This window comes from Polypterus senegalus, chromosome 3 (genome assembly GCF_016835505.1).
Source record: "Polypterus senegalus isolate Bchr_013 chromosome 3, ASM1683550v1, whole genome shotgun sequence".
Classification (NCBI taxonomy): domain Eukaryota; kingdom Metazoa; phylum Chordata; class Cladistia; order Polypteriformes; family Polypteridae; genus Polypterus; species Polypterus senegalus.
The window spans coordinates 71,405,043-71,418,242 of NC_053156.1; positions in this window are offsets into that span (position 1 = coordinate 71,405,043).

Consider the following 13,200-nt stretch of genomic DNA (forward strand, 5'->3'; position numbering starts at 1 on the left):
CTACATTAATTATGAACATAAAACACCAAAGTCCAGTTAAATCAACTATTAACAAAAGGAAAGAGTTTGGCACAGCTGTAAATCTGTCTAGAGCAGGCTATCCACAAAAACTGAGCGATTATTTGAGGTGTCCCAAACACTGCACAGTTACAACAGCACAACATCCCATTATCACGTTGTGGGGATGTTTTTCTGCAGAAGGTCTTGGTAGGCTTGTGAGTGTAAAATAAATGCAGTAAAATAAAGAGAAATCCTGAATGAAAGCCTAATGCAGTCTGTAGGAGACCTGCCTCTTGACAGAAGATTTGTCTTCCAGCAAGACTATTAAAGCACAAAGCCAAAGCTGCATAGGAATGTCTTAAAATTTGTCCTCAGCCACCACTACAAAGTGCATAGGGTAAGTAACATATCAGGAAATTTCATTTTTGGGTGGAGTATTCCTTTAAGTAAAACCAAGACAAACAAGGAGACTAGTAAGACACTCATCTTTGTAATGTGTTAGCAATTGCCTTATATATAAACGTCTACATGTGGAAGTGTGTGTGTCTGTCTGTCCAGTCTGGAAGTGCGAGGCTACAGCATCACGCTCAAAGAAAGCAACTCTGTCGCCAAAGTGAAACTGTCGACAAAAGAGAAACTCACTTAGCCGCGAAAACACAAGCGAGGCGAGCACATCGGCAAAATGAAACCTGAGAGGAGAGAGTACCTTGCTTAACTGCTAATGCACAACCGATGTGATTGATGGATTGAAGTGCCAGAATCTATGGTTTCTAGGAGCCCGGCTTTTTACAGCACAGGTTTACACCGCTAGTTATGTATAACTGTTTAAATTTGATGTTCAATTTGGATCAGTATGGTGCTGAGGAGTCACCCATTGCTTGGCTGCACTCAGTCCGGGTGGTTTGCCGTGTGGCGGGTGCGGCGGTGCCCTGTAATCAGCACATGCTCCCAATCTCCCTTTCTCTCTGTCTATATGGATGACATCACTCTTATCACCATCTTGTGGGTGCGCTTGTTCTTCAAGGGTGCCATCATTCTGTGTTTTTATTATTCAAAGTTATTGTAGGACATTTTACCTTGATAAACATTCTAACTTGCAGTGCTAATGACTTTAATTATTCTACTGATGACCCATTAAAGACGGAGACCTTACCTGACCTTTGCCGTTGTATATTTCAAACATATTTCCAAGAAGACATGCCTTAGTTCTCCTCAAACATGACAACGCTCACAAAATGTGTTATTAGAATAAAGTACTTTTATTTTCACCTAAGTTGTAGGCACACAGTGTCAATGGCTGCATTGCGACCACACATTTCCCCTCTTGGCTTTACTATCTGTGTAGAGTTTTCATATTCTCCCATGTCTGCATGTTTTTTTTTTCTGAAGTTATTGTGCTCCGATTGGTAAAGGGAAGGGGAATCCCTAAAATCTGCAGGGGTTTGCAGAGTGGGGAAGATTAAACATCATAACTAACAGAAATCTCAGGAAGGCAAGTGTCATACAGAATTAATAGGGACCAAAGCTAAATAAAGTGAGAACATAAAGTAACTCATTCCAGGTGTCTGTAGTTCTCTGTATAGAGCAAAGCTTGCATTATTTTATTGACAAAGGGATCAGGAAACCTGGTGTTGTCATTCTGTGTGTTTGCAACCGTTTGAATGGTTGTTTTAACTTCTTTGGTGTTAACCTCAAGCATCTCTCGGGCTCAGAATATAATATAAGAACAATCAAGCCTGAGAGTCTCTTAGGTTAACCTGCTATGATTCAATGTAGTGTTTAGCCCAAATAACACTCAGAAGAGTAATCTGTTGCCATCTGGTGAATTAAATAACAGTATGCTGCAGGAGGAAGTAAGGACAGCTATGAAGAGGATGAAGAATGGAACGGCCGTTGGTCCAGATGACATACCCGTGGAAGCATGGGGGTGTTTAGGAGAGATGACAGTGGAGTTTTTAACCAGATTGTTTAATGGAATCTTGGAAAGTGAGAGGATGCCTGAGGAGTGGAGAAGAAGTGTACTGGTGCCGATATTTATGAATAAGGGGGATATGCAGGACTGCAGTAACTACAGGGGAATAAAATTGATGAGCCACAGCATGGAGTTATGGGAAAGAGTAGTGGAAGCTAGGTTAAGAATAGTTGTACAGGATATGTACAAGGGGAGTGTGACAGTGGTGAGGTCTGCGGTAGGACTGACGGATATATTCAAAATGGAGGGGGGATTACATCAGGGATCGGCTCTGAGCCCTTTCTTATTTGCAAAGTTGATGGGCAGGTTGACAGACGAGATTAGACAGAAGTCCCCATGGACTATGATGTTTGCTGATGACATTGTGATCTGTAGCGATAGTAGGGAGCAGGTTGAGGAGACTCTGGAGAGGTGGAGATATGCTCTAGAGAGGAGAGGAATGAAGGTCAGTAGGAACAAGACAGAATACATGTGTGTAAATGAGAGGGAGGTCAGTGGAATGGTGAGGATGCAAGGAGTAGAGTTGGCGAAGGTGGATGAGTTTAAATACTTGAGATCAACAGTACAGAGTAATGGGCATTGTGGAAGAGAGGTGAAAAAGAGAGTGCAGGCAGGGTGGAATGGGTGGAGAAGAGTGTCAGGAGTGATTTGTGACAGGCGGGTATCAGCAAGAGTGAAAGGGAAGGTCTATAAGGCAGTAATGAGACGGTGGCACTGACCAGAAAGCAGGAGGCAGAGCTGGAGATGGCAGAGTTAAAGATGGTAAGATATGCATTGGGGGTGATGAGGATGAGTAGGATTAGAAATGAGTACATTAGAGGGTCAGCTCAAGTTGGATGGTTGGGAGACAAAGTCGGAGAAGCAAGATTGCGTTGGTTTGGACATGTGCAGAGGAGAGATGCTGGGTATATTGGGAGAAGGATGCTAAGGATAGAGCTGCCAGGGAAGAGGAAAAGAGGAAGGCCTAAGCGAAGGTTTATGGAAGTGGTGAGAGAGGATATGCAGATGCTGGGCATAACAGAACAAGATGTAGAGGACAGGAAGATATGGAACGGGAGAAGCCAAAAGAAGAAGAAGATGCTGCAAAATAATCATGAATATTTTCATGCCTTTTGCCACTATATGGTAACTCCTCATTGCACTTGAGTGGGTCATTTGTAATTTGAACATTTATAACAAAAAATTATTTTGTATCATGACCAATTAGTTTTTCCTGGGGTGCCACCATTTTGTGTCACTGTTGTCACAACATGGCAAATGGTTGTTGTTTCTGAAAATATCGACCCCAGAACTTATGAAATTGATATCATTAGCACTGTGGGGTAGGATACACACTCGACTCAGAAACCCAACTTAGGACGCCAACTCAGGCTGCTCTGCTCACAACGAGTCGGTTAAACACACAGATGTATCAAGAAAGCTTGCTTTACACCTTCACAAAGGGAATGAAGACCAGCAATCACATAATCTTCAGTATTCTTTATTAAATGAACATGCTGCGTTCAAATAACAAATTCAACATTGTAGTAATCAGCCTCTGCCCCTTTTCCTTTCAGATATATTTATAAATCAGCAACAGTTCTAACAAGTCATGAACAAAAATAATATTTATATTTCTTCTTTAAATATAACATTTACTGCCCAGCATTGGTTCCTGCCTTGTGCCCTGTGTTGGCTGGGATTGGCTCCAGTAGACCCCCGTGACCCTGTGTTCGGATTCATGTGTTCGGAAAATGGATGGATGGATATAACATTAAATTGCAAACTGAACTTAGCTCTGCGTTAATGTACTGCACCACGCCACCCGCTGCACACCAGCTATATTTCTAAACACCCGTACGCTTACTGTATTCGCTTCCGCTATATGCAAATTTGGATTGCCCCGCCTTTCTTACTAGCGCACTGCTACATAGATCGATGCATTAGATGTGCCAATATCTGGGTTTGTGCATATTTTGCAAACAAAATTGCTTTGTTTTTGAGTGTGGTATTGCTATGTACAGTTTCTGGTTCTTGAATTTTGATTTCTGTTTACTTACTACCATTTCTCGACCTATTATTTTGATTAGACGAATGATAGGACTACTTCTAGATTTTGCCTTTTGGGCTTGCTTAACATTTTCTCTCGTGATCATTTCCATTCATTTTGATTGCCTTTCCTAGTGCAAGGCTTAACATCTCAGCAGTGGCAAAAGTTTAATTTGCTAAAAATAAAACCAAATGAATTTAACCTCCGGTCTTATAAAAGTGCCCACCAAGATATTACACTTGTGTAGCATCCCAATGTGAACTGAGGGCCAAGACCCAAACCCCAAAAAATAAAAAAAGAAAAGAAAAATGGAAAAAACAATAAAGAAAAAAAAAATCTTCAAAATCGGTTCAGACCCTGACATCGGACACTTCAGTTTCTTCCTGCTTCCCAAAGACGTGCAGCTTAGATTAGTTGGCCTATTATGAGTAAGTATTGCCTTCAAAGGACTGAAATCCCATAAGGGTTGTTTCCCACCTTCCGCCAACTAATGCCAAAATTGCCTCTGTTGCCTTGCTTGTGTATAATGAAATAGGTGAATTTAGACTATAAATGAATTAATTGACTTATCTGATTTTAATGTACAGCATACATTGGTGTTTTTAGAACAACATGAATATAACAAATGAAATTTCAAACCATAAAAACTAAACCGAAAAGGTCAGTCACACTTACCACTGTCTCCATGAAAAGCTTTGACCACATAATTAATGAGATGTTAATAGAGTAGACCTGGGATTTTACCGGCCCTCTTCAATTTGTCCACAGACCCAGGAGAAGACTAAAGGATGCTGTAATTACAAACCTTAATTACGTTTGGAACACATAGAGAGGTGAAAATGTTATGTATATTTATAGACTTCCCTTTGGCATTTAACACAATACAATCTATAAAGAGACAGTAGACAAATTGTGTGACATGGACATAACCCCACTCTCCACTCTTTGTTAGTGATTTTTTAATTAATGGGACTCTCCAGTTTGCTATAACAAAAGGTCTATCAAACAGTCACTCAATACCTTATTCTTTTCCCACTGCCATTTATTTTATACACCAGAAAGTATCAAATATATATATAACATTTTTAAGCACTGATTTTAATGAGCCAGATGAGATGGTATACAAATTTTTCACATCAATTATGCTTAAAAAAAATTGTTGACTTCCATAACAAAAAGACTGACATCCTGAAAGATGGAATATGGATGGAGTGTATTGTAGTAGATTTTGAAGACAGGTAATACACCTTCTGTAAATGTCCACACAGACAAGAACGCCAAATGAAAGGAAAATACCTACATAGACATAAACAACCTATTAAAAGGGAAAACAATGTTTTGGCTTTTTATTTAAATAAAATGTTTTATGTATGAATAAAACATAATGATGATGTTGAGTCAAAGTTGTCAGCATGGTGGCTTAGGGCTTAGGGGTTCACCTCATAGATTTAAAGTCCTGAAGTTTCAACCCATGCATGGTGACTGTCTGTCTAGTCACACAGGGCCAAACGTGATTCTCAAATGAAAATAAACATCTGGGGACAACTCATTAAAAAGTATGTAGTGAATGGCAGTGAATTCATGCACTGGAAAGGCTCCATTTACAGGGCTTCTTCCTAAAACGCCTGCCCCAGTTTCTTCTGTCCATGCATTTTAAACCGCCTGCCGGGATTTCAGGGTGAGAGCAAAATATACTGAACCAAAGACTTGATGCTGAGAGAAAATAAAAATCTAAATTTGCTTTTATCCAATCAGGAGCTCAGTAACACAACGTAACTTAAGCTTAATGATTAATTTTTACATTGTAATGGGTGCTTGTGATAAGCCAAGTTTGGTGGCTGTAGGAATAAAACAAATATAGAGACTGCCACTTGGCTTGTCACGGGCATTGGAAAAAAACTGTTGAAGAAATTGAGTTTTCATTTACCTGTTTTAGTGCCCTATTTCCAGATTAACATCGCAGTGGCACAGTTTCACTGGCATTTGAGCACAAGGTTGCTGAAAGGGCTGCCTGGAGGCCTACAGGTACTCGAGCAAGACATGGGGCTCGAACTAGCCGACACCGAGGCACATGTCTGAAGCCGTCTTTAGAGCACACTCACATTTTCTGGCTGCTGAGTGCAGGGGCATGCTCCCGTAATGGTAACCACTGCAGGAGTGAGGGCAAAAGTGCTATGTTTAAATTCAGAGGAACAGGTCAGAAGGATAGAGAGTCCAGAGTAGCTGGCAAAAGGGAATGAAAACGGGTGAAAGTGAAACAGCACTCACTTACTTACTAGAGGCTGAACAAGGAGCCTTCACGTCACCAAGACAAATGGGTATGCGTGCGCGTGAGTGCGGAAACATTTAAACAGGGTGGACTGCACCTGAGCAAGGGTTGATGAATGGTGCACGTCCTGACATGACAGTTTATTGGAAGACTGTGGGTAATGGAAACGAGGATTGGATGGAGAAAAGGGCTTGCGGTATAAAACCATAGTCCGTATATCATTATTTAACCAGGTCTATCAGCTTAAGTGTAGATCTGTGCTACTGATTTGCTTAGTTTAGTAGCAGGGATACGTACCAACATTTCGCATATAGTATGTGCTTAGTTCGGTGGTTCTCAACCTGTGGGGCGGGCCCCCCTAGGGGGGGCGCGAAAATGTGAAAACAAGAAAACAAGAATCAGAAATATGAAAAAAAATCTGTTGAAACCAAAACAAATTAACTTAAACTACATTCTGATACTAGAACAATAAATATAGAGTTAGATAAATGTCGATAAAAGTTAAGTAGTGTGGACGCTAGAGGCGCTGTTGCCCCATTGAACCTGACAGATAGACGTCCCAGACACACATATAAAAGCACAAGAAGATTTTAATAACAATATTCTTCAAATACTGTGTCCAAAGCACCACAATCCACAATTCTTTTGATCAATACAATAATAACAATAATACATACAATCCTCCAACTCCCAGCAGCTCCGTCACACTACCACCCAACTCCGGCTCGGTCTGCTGGAGTTTCCCACAGTGCTTTTAAAGTCTATGACCCAGAAATATTTCTTCTCCAGGTCAATTCCACATCTTCCTTCGTCAAGTGCCCCGGAAGTATTGCGGGCTCCCGTCCTCGTGGCCCCGAAGCACTTCTGGGGTGGCGCAATCATAAAAGTCCCCGGGTTCTTGGTGAGCTCCCCCTGGCAGCACCCACGGCACCCAACAGGGCTGAAGAGACGGACTCCATGTCCCATGCTGCCCTGCGGGAATCCGAGAAGCTATTTCTATCCAGGGGAGCTGCCATCTAGCGTTCTGGGGGATGTAGCATCCTGTAAAGACTGTTTTTTCCAGTTGAGGGATGTCTTGATCGAACTGAAATGCCGGCCGTCCCTCACAGTAGGTATAATAAAATATGCATCTACATTTCAAAAAAATGTTAGGGGGGGCGCGAATAAAACTGTTATGAAAATTCGGGTCGCAAATACTTAAAGGTTGAGAAATGCTGGCTTAGTTTTTCATTTTTTTGATTAATTTTTCAGCTTGTCCAGCTTGAGTGCGCCTGCACTAATTTTTTTTTGTTTTGGAAGTGTCTTTGCAAAATAATTTAGACATGGCTGGAATAAAACAGAATCCTGTTTTTTTCACTCTGAGTCGCACTTGATCCATCCCTTGTTTGCTCAGTTTCATCCACAAGTCGGCAATATTACAAGAGAGTCCTTAACCGGGGTGTCACAGCGCTGTGTCAGAGGAGACAGATAGACACACACATATGTAGACCACCACAGCTACTGGACTCCACATGTTTGAGAAGGGTGTCTGCTATGATATCTTTCTGTCATTTTAACTATTGCATCACTATATGGCATAACAACAGCAAATAGAGTTTAGATAAGAATTGTGGTCTATGGATGTACAACATGTTAAAACGCAGCAGCTATTTTGTCATGGCATGTTTGCATTTTCAGTTAGACAGTACTGTTAAATTTCTTTAGTTACTTGTTTTGGTGTGCAGTCAGAAGGTGAGGTTGTGCAGCCTCATTTGTGCATCTACTGTTGTTAGGTAATTTGTTGATTCGGGTGCATTGAATAGTAATTTCTGCATCTCCCTTTGTTCTTTGCTATTAGCGCTTTTAACAGCTGTCATTTTGGTGTAGTGTGACACACCTTTTACTTCAAATGCATATTTTGCAGTTCATATTTTCACAAATATAGCTGCTAATGCTTTCAAACTTATATCAACTCCTACGCTATTGTTCTAACAGTGAACAACAGCACCTGCGACGACATATCGTTCACGTTTACCACTCTTCCATTACTCCTACCACTCTTCCATTACCCCTACTCTCTCTTCTGTTTCTTTTTCCGGTTTCTTTGTGGTGGCGGCCTGCGCCACCACCACCTACTCAAAGCATCATGATGCACCAACATTGATGGACTGAAAGCTAGAAGTCTACGTGACCATCATCATCAGGTCCTTCGATGAAAACCCTAAATACAAAGAGGACTGTTTGACTAATGTTAGGTAGATTGCCCAGAGGGACTGGGCGGTCTCTTGGTCTGGAACCCTACAGATTTTATTTTTTTTCTCCAGCCTTTGGAGTTTTTTTTTTTTTCTGTCCACCCTGGCCATTGGACCTTACTCTTATTCTATGTTAATTAATGTTGACTTATGTTTATCTTTTATTGTGTCTTCTATTTCTCTATTCATTTTGTAAAGCACTTTGAGCTACATTTTTTTGTATGAATATGTGCTATATAAATAAATGTTGATTGATTGATTGATTGATTCCATTGATGTCTTCGAATGCCAGTGTATTATCTGATGTTATAGGAAGGGACTTCCCTTTACCAGATTCTGTTTATTTTTTAAACGTGCAACATTCTCTCCTCACACATGACACACATTTATATGTCTAATAGGGTTTTTAAGAGACCTCTCGACTGTAGACGGTTCATCGTATTCTGAAGCTTGTTCTCTAGTTAACGAAAGCACCTCTGATCTTTGCAATTCAAAATCATCACCCTTACTTTAAGCGACACCTTTATGAGTTGTTGGATTGGTTGAGAAATATGATACTCAGTGAGCCGTCTAATTGTCTCCACCCAGTTTTAAGCTAACTTCACTCGTAGTTGTCTGACTTCAACGAGACTATTTTGCTGGATTTTGACAGTGTGTGTTTTTCCCTTGGAACTTTCTCCCATATTCCAAAATAGCATTTCTTAGGTTTAACCATGACTGCATGCATATTAGCATGCCTTTGATTCCAGCTGCCGGGGCACTCTATTATGTGTGTTTAACGATGGATGGATAGTTGGATGGATGGATGACAGACTTATCACTTTTTTGATGGATCGTATAGTGTAACACTCTATCATGATCAAAGACAAAGATGTCTGAAAAAATCTCAAGCTAAGTATACACATAAATTTTCTTGTAAATCATCCCTATAAATGTTGTCAGTGACACCTGCAAAGTTACAGCTCTTTTTAAATAATACTAAATTCTTAGTTGTACTACATATCAAATAAGGATAGACTACTGCAGGCAAAGCTGTAGGCAAAAGTGACTTTTAAGTGCATTTTTAGTTAATTGAAATTTCTCCATTTGAAAAACAATACATTATGTAATGTTAGAGTTAAAAATCAGCAAAGCAAGACGATTATTCGCTGTTTCAGCTAGACTGTGTGTGCCTGTGTGCATGTGTTATATCCACAAAACCTTACAGGTTTCCTTCCAAAATGCTCAAATACTGGACCTTCTACCCGGACTTGGCAAGCAGCTAATAAGCTGTAAGACCGCAGGATTGAACCAAAGCCTATTCAAGAAAATATAATAACTGTTCAACAATTTAGAAATGCTTTAGAAGCCACATTGTAACCTAAATAACTCCCTAATGTAAGTGACTTGAAGTGTATGTTACTTAAACCCATGGCAACAATTCTGAAACTCACTCACACCCACAGATGAGCTGCCGCAAATTAGGTGTACTACCTGAATTATAACTGGCACAAGACCCTCCACTTCCCTTAGTTGGTACAGGACGACTTTAAAAGCTTGGCTACAAAAATGAAAGAATGTTGTTTTTTAAGGGAGAGCATGTCCCCTACAAAGAGCCCGTTAGAAGAGTATATCCAGCTTTATTTCATAACATGTAAGTGCAATTTGTTCCAAGTATTTGTTTCAAGGTTTAATGGTTTAACCAAGGCTCTGTTCCTGGCTCTGATGTTTTTCTCTCTATTTCAAAATGATTATATCATGGATTATGTTATGAAGAATAATGTGTGTTTATTTATTCAATATGATTGTGGTATGTTTATTTGTTCTTTAGGATAAGCCTAGGGGACGTGCCACCTGATGCTGCAGCTGGAGGACCACCCTCAGTGCTATTGAAGAGCCAGCAGCACATGAAATAGCTGCTTTAGCATTGGGTTTCTTATGAAATGAAGATTCCGCCAATGAGGCCTCCGAAACAAGCTAGGGAGGAGACCAGAATCTTACCTGGTCTACCCAGCAGTGGTTCAATTGACTTCAGGCAGTCTTCTAAGGCACCTGCTGGCTTTAGCTGAAGCAGGCCCAAAAACGGAGAGCTAGCAAAACAACTATGAGTATTAAAAAAACGAAAGGAAAGCCCCAAAGTGAGAGGGGTCACTGTGAACCTCCAGCTTTTGCACATAAAGAGCAATGAAGAATCTTTTTAAATCAAAGATTTGTTTGTAAAAATAGCAAAATATAAAGTGAAGCTCAAAAGAACAAAACAGGCACAAGTATTTTCCTAAAATCCAGTCAGAAATAAACCACAACATGCACAGGATGTATCTTAAAGTGACTTACAAGATGTCAGAGAAATAGTTACAAGAAAAGAAAAACAAATTTAAATTAAATGAACCATCCCGAATAGACAGTACAGAAAACATTAACATTTGAATGAAAGCAAGAAGGTGCATTGGCGATTTTAAATTCACAGTGGTAGTGCTGCTGCTTTGCTGTAAGGAGACTGTAGAAGATTGTGGGTTCGCTTCCCGGTTCCTCCCTGTGTGGACAGCACTTTGAGTACTGAGAAAAGAGCTATATAAATGTAATGAATTATTATTATTATTATAATTATTATTAAATTGTCCCTAGTGTGTGCTTGATGTGTGTGTGTGTTTGTATGTGTGCCCTGTGGTGGGTTGGCACCCTGCCCAGGGTTTGTTTCCTGCCTTGCGCCCTGTGTTGGCTGGGATTGGCTCCAACAGACACCCGTGACCCTGTGTTCGGATTCAGCGGGTTAGAAAATGGATGGATGGGTGGATGAAAGCAAGAAGTCACAAAAAACAATTCACTGAGAATGGCAATATTTCAATCAAAGACAAATGACCCCCACTCCTGAGCTGCTTCATTCAGTTTAAATCGCCTGAGGAAGGGCTCATTAGTGATGTCAGGGTGGCCCCGCCTCCTGGGTCTCCGCCCACAAAGAACATGGAACTTAATTACATTTAGTGTGGCAGAACATAATTACAATATCCATCCATCCCATCCATTTTCTAACCCGCTGAATCCGAATACAGGGTCACGGCGGTCTGCTGGAGCCAATCCCAGCCAACACAGGGCAGGAACCAATCCTGGGCTGGGTGCCAACCCACCGCAGGACACACACAAACACCAAGCACACACTTGGGCCAATTTAGAATCGCCAATCCACCTAACCTGCATGTCTTTGGATTGTGGGAGGAAACCGTAGCGCCCGGAGGAAACCCACGCAGACACGGGGAGAACATGCAAACTCCACACAGGGAGGACCCGGGAAGCGAACCTGGGTCTCCTAACTGCGAGGCAGCAGCGCTACCACTGCGCCACCGTGCCGCCCCCTAATTACAATATCACATATGTAAACAATAGAAGAGCATGAAGATGTGAAAAATGAACAAAAAGAAAAACAAAATATAAAATACACAATTACAACTTTTTATATCCTGTTCTTTGTCATGATTTGAGGATGTTGGGTGTGAGACCTCCTGAAGACTTCACCAACCAGGCAAGGCCTACTCTGCCTGCCTAGAATTGGCAAACCATTAGCAGTCTGACCTCCCAACTACACAAGGGGCTTTGGCCTACTTGGGCCCAAAATGAGGAACTAGCTTTAAAAGTTTCAAACAATCTCTTTAATGTACCAAAATCTACAAAATACACAAAAATGTCCTTCTAGCTAAAGGATCTGTAAAACATTTGGCTAGGAAGGACAAGCAACAAAGCAGATTCTTTATTAATAAAGATATTTAATTCTATAAATGCAAGGAATACAAAAAAAATGGCAAATATATAGAAAAAGGAAACTAAAGGGCAACCCAGAGCAAACAAATCCCATTATGCAGTCCAAATAGCAGTATTCACTGAACAAAAGCAAAGATTCAGAAGAAAGTAAAATCAATGTGTATGAAGAAAAGCACTCCATGAAATGAGAAACAATGAATCACTACTGGATCCTTTCCTCCGGCCAACTAATAAAGCCATTGGGAGGGAGTTACAGAAGTAGAGATATCAGGGTGGCTCGACCCCATGTGGCTCCACCTACAAAGAATAAGGAATGGACGCCACTTTCATGCTGAACTATAGCAATGTCTAAGGCACAGCTACTGTATGATACTGTAAGTGATTTGCTCCAAGCCTCACAAGATACCAAGTGTCTGTCCTAAGCTACTAGATTCTTCTTGGTGAGTTCATTTAACTTTTTGCCATTTGTACACAGGACAATGAGATTCTTACACGTATGTGTCCCACAGATTATTGACAGTAGTACAATACCAACAACAGTTACAATGAAGACAATATAACATTTAATGTGATGTCAGATGAGATTTATAAGATTCACTCCTGCACTTGTCGATATGGTTGTTGATTAGTTTCATGACATGAGGTTGAAATCTGTCTCAGTATCTCATGGTGTGACAGCTAATGGTTCATTTGCCAGAAAGGAGAGTGGAGTAAAATGACCGGGCAAGATGGCTGAGGTTTTTATTTAAAACTGTTTAACTTCCTAAGGTAGCGTGTGTTATATACTGTATGCTCTGAATGGAAAGGAGCTGTGAGCCAGTAATATTCTGCGCTGACTTCACCACCCTTTGATTTACACTTTTGCAGTCATATATTGTATTCCCCAAGGTTGCATTTGCCCTTCAGTTGTACTGACTTTCCTGTTACATTTTCTTGTATTTTATCTGTTGGATGTACTGCAATGCAG